This window comes from Salvelinus alpinus, chromosome 9 (genome assembly GCF_045679555.1).
Source record: "Salvelinus alpinus chromosome 9, SLU_Salpinus.1, whole genome shotgun sequence".
Classification (NCBI taxonomy): domain Eukaryota; kingdom Metazoa; phylum Chordata; class Actinopteri; order Salmoniformes; family Salmonidae; genus Salvelinus; species Salvelinus alpinus.
Window position 1 is genome coordinate 30,441,456 of NC_092094.1, and position 12,127 is coordinate 30,453,582.

Genomic DNA, 12,127 nt, shown 5'->3' on the forward strand with positions numbered 1-12,127 from the left:
TAGTATCCAAACTAGGAGTGTGGTAGTCCAGTTTACCTTATCATCTGTACTTAAAAGACACCAGTGAGATCTGTTATCTGCCTGATTTATGTTATTCTATAGATAATCCGCATTGGTTATTAATCCTTCACATGATATGACAAGCCTGTCTTGATGTGTAAAGGAACAGCAGGAGGATGTGTAACAGAATAGACACTGAACAGCAGAAATATGCTATTTTTAGCTTCTGTTCTCAGATCTGCTTAAGACCAGTTTGATGGTGTGTTTTTTTCTGCTGGGATCCATCTCCTAATAAATGGTTCAGCTGACTATATAGCATGGTCCAATCATTATTTGAAACAAGTAGGATTTGGGTCCAGGTAGCCTACCAGTTTTGTTGGATTCTTTGATCTAAAAACTAAAGAAAGTATTAATGTTATAACACATTGATGAAAGTATCATACATTCTACTATATTACGTGTGGAATTGCTTTCTGTTACTATACAATTGCAGGACAAATAGGCCAACAATGGTTAGCATTGATTTGTGAAACATTTTCACTGGCTATGTACTGGTAACTGCCAAAATAAAGTAAACACCAACATAAAATGTCTTAATAGGGCTTTGGGCCTCCCCGAGTTGACAGAACAGCGTCAATGTACCTTGTCATAGATTCTACAAGTGTCTGGAACTTTATTGGAGGGATGTGACACCATTCTTCCACAGAAAATTCCATAATTTGGTGTTTTGTTGGAAAACGCTGTCTCTGGCACCGCTACAGAATCTCCCATAAGTGTTCAATTGGGTTTAGATCTGGCGGCTGAGACTGCCATAGCATATGGTTTACATCGTTTTCATGCTCATCAAACCATTCAGTGACCACTTGAGAGACCACAAATGATTCACCATAAGTTGAAGGTGATCACACAGAATGGCTGTGTGATTAATTGCCACTTACCTTGCCCTCTAAGTGGTTGACAGGACCTAAACCATGCCATTAAAATGCACCCCACACCATAACAGAGCTGCCAGAACCCTCATTTCCTCAAGTGTTTCCTTTATTTTGGAAGTTACCTCTATGTGTAACCATACAGCGATGCATACAATACAGCAACCTTATTATATTGAGTTACCATGGTGACTTCATCTGTTCCTTTCTGTTATTAGTCTGTTCTCCTGCTGTAAGAACACACATCACTGTTCTACTGTATGTATCTGCTCTGGCTAAATCACACATTACTGCTCTATGAGTGTTCTACAACTGCTATGTTTTATGTATTTGTGTTCCTAGGGGTATCTCTATTCCCTTTATTTGTCCTTCAGATTAAGAAAGCTCTCCTTCACAGCTTGCTGGCTTCAGTCCAACCCAACCCCTTTGTCCCACTGCCAACAGTGATTCTCAGTTTTATTAGGATTCAAGGTCTTTACTTCATATTCCCATGAAAAGTATTTGTATTTATTTTCATCTCAACAATGGCCCTCCCTATGAGCATTATCAAAGCCCAGAAGGTTGTTTTGGTTCTGTTATATCTAAAAGCCAGAGCAGAGAGAAGCTTAGCGGGAATACTTTACTCTGGCTGACCGGGCCTAGTACAGACCACCCTGAATTTGAAATGGATAGACAAAACTTGTGTAAATGTTCTTCTGGGCCCCCCCTCCCTTTCTACCTTCTATGGTAGATGGTAGAAATAATCTTTGTTTTAGAATATGAAAAACAAATATTGATACTCACTCCTGGTTTGATGAGACACTGATTCTAAAAAGATTTCAGGAGGCTTTGCTTTGTGTGAGTTAACGCAAGCTGGCCATGCAAACTCCTGACCCATATGAGGACCTCAACTATCTCCCTCCCCCGTCCCTCTGGTGCCCTGACCCGCCATCGCGTGCTGAAGCACTGAGCATTCTGGCACCAACCATGTCCTTTATACTCTACCAAAGGGTTTTAACTAGGTGGTATGCAGCCATGACTGGAAGTTACTTTTTCGCAGCAGATTAGGAGATTTTACACAACAGGTCAGGATAATTTGGTTAAGGTTCGGAAAAGGTTTAGGGTCAGCTAAAATCCTCTTCTTACCTGCTACGAAAAGTCACTTCGGGTCATAGGTGTACTCCATCTAGTCATAACCAATGATATGTATACATAAATCATTGGTCACAACCCTATGAAAGGGACTCCTCATTTGTTGACAACATTCTCAAACAAGAAGCATTGGGGACAAGCAAAACAGAAGAGTGAAATTAACTCTGATTTTCTTCTGATTCACATTTTCTTTGGATTGACATTTATTATAGGCCTACTGTATGCGTTTCCAGTCATGGCATCATGTCAACAAATTACATGTTGGTTTTCATTGCGTGCTACAGCTGAGTGGGGAAGGCAGAGTTGGGGATGTCTGATTGGGAACAAGTTGACAGGCTGAATAAAGGAAGGTAGAGCAAGAGAGGGAGTTAGCAGTGTTGGTATTGGGGACTAGGGGACAGTGGGTCAGGGTGCATGTTAATGTCTCTGCTCTCAAAAGACTGAGCCTGACAGAACAGACACCAGGGCTAGATCAAATAAAATGACATTTTATTGGTCACATACACGTGATTAGCAGATGTCATTGCGGGTGTAGCGAAATGCTTGTGCTTCTAGCTCCGACAGTGCAATAATATCTAACAAGTAATATCTAACAAATTACACAACATACACCCAATACACACATCTAAGTAGGAATGAATTAAGACTATATACAGTTGAAGTTGGAAGTTTACATACACCTTAGCCAAATACATTTAAACTCAGTTTTTCACAATTCCTGACATTTAATCCTAGTAAAAATGCCCTGTTTTAGGTCAGTTAGGATCACCACTTTATTTTAAGAATGTGAAATGTCAGAATAATAGAGAAGGATTTATTTCAGCTTTTATTTCTTTCATCACATTCCCAGTGGGTCAGAAGTTTACATACACTCAATTAGTATTAAGTAGCATTGCCTTTAAATTGTTTAACTTGGGTCAAACGTTTCGGGTAGCCTTCCACAAGCTTCCCACAATAAGTTGGGTGAATTTTGGCCCATTCTTCCTGACAGAGCTGGTTCACAAATGTTCTATAGGTTTGAGGTCAGGGCTTTGTGATGGCCACTCCAATACCTTGACTTTGTTGTCCTTAAGCCATTTTGCCACAACTTTGGAAGTATGTTGGGGTCATTGTCCATTTGCGACCAAGCTTTAACTTCCTGACTGATGTCTTGAGATGTTGCTTCAATATATCCACATAATTTCCCTCCCTCATGATGCTATCTATTTTGTGAAGTGCACCTGTCCCTCCTGCAGCAAAGCACCCCCACACCATGATGCTGCCACCCCCGTGCTTTACGGATGGGATGGTGTTCTTCGGCTTGCAAGCATCTCCCTTTTTCCTCCAAACATAATGATGGTCATTATGGCCAAACAGTTCTATTTTTGTTTCATCAGACCAGAGGACATTTCTCCAAAAAGTTTGATCTTGTCCCCATGTGCAGTTGCAAACCGTAGTCTGGCTTTTTTATGGCGGTTTTGAAGCAGTGGCTTCTTCCTTGCTGAGCGGCCTTTCAGGTTATGTCGATATAGGACTCGTTTTACTGTGGATATAGATACTTTTGTACCTGTTTCCTCCAGCATCTTCACAAGGTCCTTTGCTGTTGTTCTGGGATTGATTTGCACTTTTCACACCAAAGTACATTCATCTCTAGGAAACAGAATGCGACTCCTTCCTGAGCGGTATGACGGCTGCGTGGTTCCATGGTGTTTATACTTGTGTACTATTGTTTGTACAGATGAACGTGGTACTTTCAGGGTGTTTGGAAATTGCTCCCAAGGATGAACCAGACTTGTGGAGGTCTACAATTTTGTTTCTGAGGTCTTGGCTGATTTATTTTGATTTTCCTATGATGTCAAGCAAAGAGGCACAGAGTTTGAAGGTAGGCCTTGAAATACATCCACAGGTACACCTCCAATTGACTCAAATTATGTCAATTAGCCTATCAGAAGCTTCTAAAGCCATGACATCATTTTATAGAATTTTCCAAGCTGTTTAAAGGCACAGTCAACTTAGTGTATGTAAACTTCTGACCCACTGGAATTGTGATACAGTGAATTATAAGTGAAATAATCTGTCTGTAAACAGTTGTTGGAAAAATTACTTGTGTCATGCACAAAGTAGATGTCCTAACCGACTTGCCAAAACTATAGTTTGTTAACAAGAAATTTGTGGAGTGGTTGAAAATCAAGTTTTAATGACAACCTAAATGTATGTAAACTTCCGACTTCAACTTTATGTAAACATTATTAAAGTGACTGGTGTTCCATTCCTTAAAGTGGCCAATGATTCCTAGTCTATGCCTGTAGGCAGCAGCCTCTAATGTCCTAGTGATGGCTGTTTTAACAGTCCGATGGCCTTGAAATTGAAGCTGTTTTTCAGTCTCTCGGTCCCAGCTTTGATGCACCTGTAGGAATTCAAGGAATTCAAGGAATTTGAAGCTTTCCACCATCTCCACTGCAGTCCCATCGATGTAGATAAGGGGGTGCACCCTCTGCTGTTCCCTGTAGTCCACAATCAGCTCCTTTGTTTTGTTGACATTGAGTGAAAGGTTGTTTTCCAGGCACCACACTCCCAGAGCCCTCACCTCCTCCCTGTAGGCTGTCTTGTCACCGTTGGTAATCAAGCCACCTATTTTATTTTACTAGGAATAAATTCTTATTTTCAATGACGGCCTAGAAACATTGGGTTACCTACCTTGTTCAGGGGAAGAACGACAGATTTTTACCTTGTCAGCTCGGGGATTCAATCTTGCAACCTTTCGGTTACAAGTCCAACGCTCTAACCACTAGGCTACCCTGCCGCTGTCGTACTACTTGTGTGTTGTCTGCAAACTTGTTGATTGATGTGGAGGCGTGCATGGCCACGCATTCATGGGTGAACAGGGCGTACAGGGGGAGGGCTGAGCACACACCCTTGTGGGGTCCCAGTGTTGAGGATCAGCGGGGTGGAGGTGATAGTTCCTACCTTCACCACCTGGGGGCGGCCCATCAGGATGTCCAGGACCCAGTTGCACAGGGCGGGGTTCAAACCCAGGGCCTCGAACTTAATGATAAGCCTAGAGCAGGGGTGTCAAAGTCAAATGGACGGAGGGCCAAATAAAAAATTTAGCTACAAGCCGAGGGCCGGACTGTTCGAATGTTCATTGAAAAAATTTTAAATGACGCATATAGTCTAGTGAACCTAATTGAACCTACTGAAAACCTAACAAATATATTCCAATATGATCAGATAAATAAAGCAATATTTTCTTATGGCTCTGTCAGTAATCTTTAATTTTCAACAGACACAAAAGACAAATTTCCTTTATATAAAAATCCCCATAACATGAACATTAAATGAAAGAAACCGGTATTCAAGGCACCATCAGTAGCCTATATTTTCTATTTTAGCAAAAGTGGGCTAAATTTACTTCAAAGAAAAAAACAATAATAGCAATTTTCTATCATCCACTCAACTGAAATATTTTTAAAATATAATTGGATTGAAATACAATAAAATAAAGTGCAAAAATCTATTAATCAAAAACAACACTTTGTTTAAGGAGAAGTAACATGCAGTGAAAACAAATATTAAACTTTAACTTTTAAACTTGAACTGAGTAAAAACTCTAAATATGTGATTGCACAGTAATGTTCACTTGTTTGAGGTTGAGGGTGATACTTGGTGGTGTCCCATCTTTTCCACAAGTTCATCAATGTTCGGGGTAAGGCTCTGAGCTGAGGAAATCCTCAGAATTGAGTGGAGGTGTTCAGCAGTAAGTCGACTTCTGTGTGATGTTTTGTTCAGGTTCATCAAAGAAAACAGTTGTTCACACAGGTATGTGCTGCCAAACATAGACAACGTTTGAGCAGCCTGGATGCGCAGCTGGGGCATTGTGTCGGGGAGGAAACGGGCGAACTCCGCAGCACCCACTGCCGCATATTTTGCCCTCAGTGCATCATTGCATTGGAGGTCAATCAACTCCATTTGGAGGTTTGGTAGAGAGGTAGAGAGCTTCTCTTTCATGGTCTGGCAGCTGGGAAAGTGGCTCAAATTTTCTTTCCGCATCTGCGTCTCCCACAGAGTCAGTTTGGTTTTAAATGCCTTCACTGTACTGTACATATCAGAGATGACATGATCCCGACCCTGCAGCTGCAAGTTCATTGCATTCAGATGACTCGTAATGTCACACAGAAAAGCCATTTCACACAGAAACATTTCGTCTCGGAGTTGTGTTGTGTCTTTCCCTTTGCTGTCCAAGAACAGACAAATCTCCTCACGAAGCTCGAAACATCTTTGAAGCACCTTTCCCTGGCTTAGCCATCGCACCTCTGTGTGATAAGGCAAATCACCATGCTCCGTTTCTAACTCCGTCAGAAATGCCTTGAACTGGCGGTGATTCAAACCTTTGGCTCTGATAAAGTTAACTGTGCGCGTGATGATGCTCATTACATGCTCCATTTTCAAGGCTTTACCGCACAACGCTTCCTGGTGTATGATACAATGATAAGCTGTCAGCTCACCTGTCGCGTTTTCCTCTTGCATCTTTTCCCGTATCTTCGCCACCAGTCCGCTCCTGTGTCCACACATCGCAGGTGCTCCGTCGGTTGTCAAACCCACGAGTTTTTCCCAAGGCAGCTCCATCTCATTTACACAGCAGCCTACTGCTCGGTGCGTCACCGTTGCATTGTGGGAAATGTAGTATTGGTGCGTGTAAAAGATCTGCGGGCTGCCGGCTTGCTGCGGTCTGCGGGCCGGTTCTAATAATAAATCAAGATCATCCCAGGGGCCGTAAAAAACCTTCTCGCGGGCCGGATGTGGCCCGTGGGCCTTGACTCTGACATATATGGCCTAGAGGGTACTATGGTGTTGAATGCTAAGCTATAGTCAATAACAGCATTCTTACATAGTTGTTCCTCTTGTCCAGATGGGATAGGGCAGTGTGCAGAGTGATGGCGATTGCATCGTCTGTGGATCTATTCGGGTGGTAAGAAAATTTAAGCGGGTCTAGGGTGGCAGGTAAGGTAGAGGTGATATGATCCTTGACTAGTCTCTCAAAGCACTTCATGATGACAGAGGTGAGCGCTACTGGGCGATAGTCATTAAGTTCAGTTACCTTTGCCTTTTTGGGTACAGGAACAATGGTGGACATCTTGAAGCATCTGGGGACAGCAGACTGGGATAAGGAGAGAATGAATATGTCGTAAACACACCAGCCAGCTGGTCTGCGCATGCTCTGAGGACGCGGCTAGGGATGCCGTCTGGGCCAGCAGCCTTGCGAGGGTTAACACAAAGCATGTTTAAATGTCTTACTCACGTCGGCTACGGAGAAGTGGAGCCCACAGTCCTTGGTTGCGGGCCATGGTGGTGGCACTGTGTTATTCTCAAAGCGTGCGAAGAATGTGTTTAGCCTGTCCCGAAGCAAGACGTCGGTCTTGCCAACGTGGCTGGTTTTCCTTTTGTAGTCCGTGATTGTCTGTAATCCCTGCCACATATGTCTCGTGTCTGAGCCATTGAATTGTGACTCCACTTTATCTCTATACTGACGTTTAGCTTGTTTGATTGACTTGCAGAGTGAATAACTACGCTGTTTATATTCTGCCATTTTACCAGTCGCCTTGCCTTGGTTAAATGCGGTGGTTCGCGCTTTCAGTTTCACGCGAATGCTACCATCTATCCACGGTTTCTGGTTAGGGTAGGTTTTAATAGTCACAGTGGGTACTACATCTCCTATACACTTCCTTATGAACTCAGTCACCGTATCCGTGTATGCGTCTAAATTATTTTCGCAAGCTACCCGGAACATATCCCAGTCCACGTGATCAAAATGATCCTGAAGCATGGATTCCGATTGGTCAAACCAGCGTTGAATAGTACGAAGCACGGGCACATCCTGTATGAGTTTCTGCCTATAGGACAAAAGGAGCAAGATGGAGTCATGGTCAGATTTGCCGTAAGGAGGGCAGGGGAAGGCCTTGTAAGCATTCCCTGAAGTTTCAATAGCAATGGTCTAGAGTCTTAGTAGCGCGAGTAATATACTCGGAAGCGGTAGGTGGTGTGCGCGCCTCCTAAGTTGAACCAGCAGGCCGCCTCGAGTGCCTCTCTGCCGGCAATGTTTATTAGTCGGCCTCTGGAATAAGTTCAATTGCTCTGGGGAGAGTGAACAAAGGATCTGCTCCAGGGAAGTCGTATTCTTGGTCGTAATGCTGGTAGTTGCCGCCGCTCTAATATCCAATACTTCTTCCCGGTTGTATGTAATGACACAAAACATTTCCTGAGCTAATAATGTAAAAAATATTAGATAAAAAAACAAAATACGGCAATGTTTTCTAAGAGCTAGTCACGATGCTGCCATCTCCGTCGGCGCCATCTTAGGTGTGTGTGCGAATAGATAGATACTGCAGGAGAGAGAACACACTGCAGTCAGACACTGTAGTGAGAGAGGAAGAGAGAGCGAGACGGCAGTGATTTACTAATCAAAGTGCAAGTTATGACCTTGATAAAGTGACATGTACTATAGCCAGAAAGATCCACAAACACAAGCACCTCTCTGTTGATGAGATCTCTCTTCTCCTCTCAAGCTGACTCACGTCTGAAACACCTTTGTGCTGAAGGTGCTATTTCCTAGGCTCAGAAATTAATGGAGAACACAAAGCATCATCAGCTGTGCAGAGATTATGTTCACATGACGTCAATACGCCTTTGTGTCTCACCTTAGTGTACGACCCAGCCAAGATCAAGCAAAGCAGTGTGACACAAACAACAACAGAGAGTTACACATGGAATAAACAAACATACAGTCAATAATACAATAGAGAAAGTATATATACAGTGTGTGCAAATGAGGTAGGATAAGGGGGTGAGGCAATAAATAGGCCATAGGCCAACACTGGAGTGATAGATGTGCAGAAGATGAGTGTTGAAATTATTATCCTCTGTCAGGTAAAGCCATGAACAGATCCAGTAGCTCCACACTGCTCGCATCAGCCATGTGTTCCCTGTTCCATGTGAGAGCACATGCTCTACTGAGCCACCAGTTGCTACCAGTTCAACAGAGGTCAGGTGCCTCTGTGGGTTTTAATTGGATATTGAGAGGTGACACTCAGGGTTCAGGGTTCATCTGATTCATGCTGAGAGTCTTGACCGTGTCTGGTTCTCTCTTCCCACACACTCTGTTCAGCCATGGCACACAGGCAGACTCAGACACTCAGACATGTCTCTATCGCTCTCTTTCTTTCTTTCTCTCTCTCTCTCTCTCTCTCTCTCTCTCTCTCTCTCTCTCTCTCTCTCTCTCTCTCCCGTCCTCGTTTGTGTTTAACCACATTCGTTATGTTCTATTCATTATGTAAATGTGTGGAGGTTCCATGTGTGTGAGATGTCCTCTCTGTTGTCCTCTCTGCTTTCCAATGTGTTGTCTAATGCTTCTCAAATTATGAACAAGACGTGTGTGTGTGTGTGTGTGTGTGTGTGTGTGTGTGTGTGTGTGTGTGTGTGTGTGTGAGAGAGAGAGAGAGAGCTGGCAGTGTAAGGGAGATTCACTCAGTGTTAATAACACATTCATAATCCTCAGCCCTTATGGCTGGCTTAGCTTCATATCCCTGGGTAATTGCATACATTAGCATGTCATTATGAAGTTTTAGATTTGGATTTGTTTTTGTTATTCTTAAAGATGTTTAGTACTGCAGAAAATACTGAGGTTGGAGGGGAGCATCTCTGTTCTGTTATTTTGTGTGATTCCAGAAATGTAACATGAATTTGTGTGTGTTTTAATTTAAATGTATCTTAATCTAATAAGGCTGGTTAGTTCAGAACCAATTTTGCAACGTTGACATGGCCAAAGGGAAGAGACCGAGGTGAATGGCGCATACTGTTTGTAATAGAGCAAGCTTGTGTTTAATTCACTTCTTTGTCAATAAGCTATTTCTGTTCCTTTCTGAAGAGAGAGAGAGACAAAGAGAGCACAGACAAAGACTCTATAAGGTGGTCATTACAGAATCTGGATATTTCATCCCATCATTCTGTGTTCCTAGGTGACTGCTAATCACGTCACGCTTTCCTGGAACTATCTGCTCTACGGGCCGTCCGCTCGCCTGCCTGTCTTTAATTAGCGCCTTATTTCTCTTTTGATCAGGCCCCCGGCAGGATGCACGTTGCCCAGCAGGCGCCTCACCAGAGGTGGAAACCAATTACCTGTTATGAGAGAGATACGCACGCACACACACACACTCATATATGCACACAAACGAATGCACATGCACACACACACATGCAAGCAGTTTGTGTGTTTGTACTCACATGTCTGTGAGTCTGCATGCTGATATTCATGGTCCTCTGTAGCTCAGTTGGTATAGCAGGATGTTTGCAACAGCCAGGATAGTGGGTTAAATTCCTGGGACCACCCATACTGTATGTAAAATGTATGCATGCATGACTGTAAGTTGCTTTGGGTAAAAGTATATTCAATTAGTATATTCAGCGTATTTAATGCACTGTGAACAGGTTTCTGTGAGCTCTCATGCTCTTATGCTCTGCACTGTCTACATGAACACATACATACTGCTCTGCTATATTACATCCACCACTCTAACGCTCATAACCAATCCCTATACATCTCTCTTGTAATAATACACTTACCACTCTACCTCTCCTCCACATAAACACAATGTATTACCTCCTGGCCTCTTTATGCTCTTATTATTAACAGCCACTGTGAATGAATGTCAGTTCTCTCCTCTATTACAGTATGTTTACCAATCTTCCGCTCCTATAGCACAACCCTATACCTCTGTCCTCTGAAAAACCATGTATTACCTCTTTACCTCTATTCTACTAACAACTCATGTGACAAATGAATGTCTGTTCCTCAGCTCTCAGTGCTCAAAATGCTCATTTTATTGGCCAGGCCCGGATGGGTTTAAACGTAAGAACAATAGGCTCCACAAGCTGATCAGGACGTTGGGTTTGATGGATTAGGCCGTTCAACGCTGTGGGAGCCTCTGCAGAGTGGGCTGAATAGAAATGTGGTGTTTTATTGATGTAGAATGAAACATGAAGGAGAGGAGAGCATATTCACTTCACTGACACTTCATTTAGCAGTAATATAATAGACACATGATTTGTTTTATTTTAGAAGGAATGTATTGAATATAAAGTAGCATTAAATCCAGAGAATGAGAGAAGTAGACAGATAGGGAGGGAGAGAGACTGTATTTGCTGTGTTTTGTGTGATAATTTATCTTGAGCTCTTTCAGTTTCGGCTGTATCATTTCTATTTATTTCCACATAGCAACAGCTCTTCCCAGGCCTTGACAGAAACCATCTCCATGGTAAATACTCTGCAGCATGCATTCTAGGAGCATAGCAGGGAGGAGAGGACGTGGGAGGAGAGGAGATGCAGGCTTATAGTGCACTTCCATTTCTCAAGCCAAGCCTCTGAAACACAGTAACTGTGTAGTCTATTAGCTCTCTGTATACAGTACTCTAATTCACCACTACACTGATGTACTGTATACTGAGCCTGAAAAAAGCTATCAAATTTTATTAAGCTGTTTAGTGAGGTATGCCTTTAATATGCCTGATTCCTTTCCATATACAGTACCACTCAAAAGTTTGGACCCACCTACTCATTCAAGGGTTTTTCTTTATTTTGGATATTTTCCACATTGTAGAATAATAGTGAAGACATCAAAATGATGAAATAATGAATAATGAAACTATGAAATAATACATATGGAATCATGTAACCAAAAAAGTGTTAAACAAATGAAAATATATTTTATATTGAAATTATTCTAAGTAGCCCCCCTTTGCCTTGATGACAGCTTTGCACCCTCTTGACATTCTCTCAACCAGCTTCATGAGGTGGTCACCTGGAATGCATTTCAGGTGTGCCTTGTTAATTTGTGGAATTTCTTTCCATCTTAATGCGTTTGAACCAATCAGTTGTGTTGTGACAAGGTAGGGGTGGTATACAGAAGATAGCCCTGTTTGGTAAAAGACCAGGTCCATATTACGGCAAGAACAGCTCAAATAAGCAAAGAGAAATTACAGTGCATAATTACTTTAAAACCTCTTTGGGCTAGACGTGCCGCTAGCGACCCACCTCA